Source organism: Octopus bimaculoides, chromosome 18 (genome assembly GCF_001194135.2).
Source record: "Octopus bimaculoides isolate UCB-OBI-ISO-001 chromosome 18, ASM119413v2, whole genome shotgun sequence".
Taxonomy (NCBI): Eukaryota; Metazoa; Mollusca; class Cephalopoda; order Octopoda; family Octopodidae; genus Octopus; species Octopus bimaculoides.
The window spans coordinates 1,426,716-1,428,148 of NC_068998.1; positions in this window are offsets into that span (position 1 = coordinate 1,426,716).

A 1,433-nucleotide genomic window follows, 5' to 3' on the forward strand; every position below is an offset into this window, starting at 1 on the left:
ATATATATATATATATATATATATATATATACACGCACCTATAAATGTAGTCGGGCAGGGCTTGGTAATCGGTGCGAGACGGGACCCCATTTTGTTCACGCTTGGCAACACCATTGAGACTACAACGAAAAGGAGACGGTTACACGAAAATAATTACCTTCCAGGGGTCATGCTTGGATGGCAAGAGTGTCAGATTGGCAAAGGTTGTTTATCAATGAATTTGCAAAATGTTTACATTACCTCTCTATTATTACTTCATTAATATTATTATTTATATCATCATCAGTAATAGTAATAGTGGTGGTGGTGGTGATAGTAGTAGTAGTAGTAGTAGTAGTAGTAGTAGTAGTAGTAGTAGTAGTAGTAGTACGATTTTCAGGCTCTTTGCCCAAAGTATGTTGAGATAGTTATTTTCTAGTGCAGAGCGATTAGTTCTTATTATAATACTAACGTAGTACCCGTCGAAAACGACGGTGTTTGTTTCTGTCTCTTTCCGACAATCCTTAGCGTTCGTCTTGCTTCCGTTTTCCTTTTAGTCGTTTTGCTGTTATTATTTCCTTCTTCCGCCAATGTATGCCGAGCATTGACTTCTTTTTCTGGTAATCTTTTGTCTTCTTTCTGCATTTCAGAGTGAAATAGATCCTCAGTCACCAACAATTTCTTCGTCCTGTTTCACTTTGAGTTATATGTTACATATTTGAAAAGAAAACGCCCCCTCGACCCTTACCGCCACGCGCTCACCATCTTACTCTCCCTCATTATTACTTTTTTCCCTCCCTCTCTCTCTCTCTCTCCCTCTCTGTCTATCTATCTATCTATTTATCTATCTATTTATCTGTCTGTGTATCACTTTTTCTATGTGCATGTATGTATTTATGTATGTGTGCCTATCTGCGTTCGTAACTGTCTACACACACACACACACACGCACCTATCCATCTTTCTATCGATCTGTCCCTGTACAGATCTACCTATCTGCCTGTCTCTCTGTCTGCCTCTCTGTCTGCCTGTCTCTCTGTCTGCCTACCTCTCTGTCTGCCTGTCTCTCTGCCTATCTGTCTGTCTGTCTATCTTGAGAAGGAATAATTTTCACCAAGCAATCCCACGTTACACACATTCTCTACGCAAACGCAATATCTTCCAAGAATATCTCTGAAGATTCTATGGATGATAGAACTTCAGTCAACAAGAAACGAAATTTGTCGCCGGAATATCATAAACTTGTCAACAGATGTAAAGAGACTGGATGAGTTGATGAAGATGTTGAATTTATCTATCTAAAATTCCCGAGAAAAACTTATTTTGAAATGATTTGTTCGACTAAAACCCTTCACGGCGCTGCTCCAGCTTGGCCGCAGTCAATTGACTGAAACAAGTAAAAGATGAAAGATAAAAGATATCTATGTATGTATAGATACATACATGCATATATA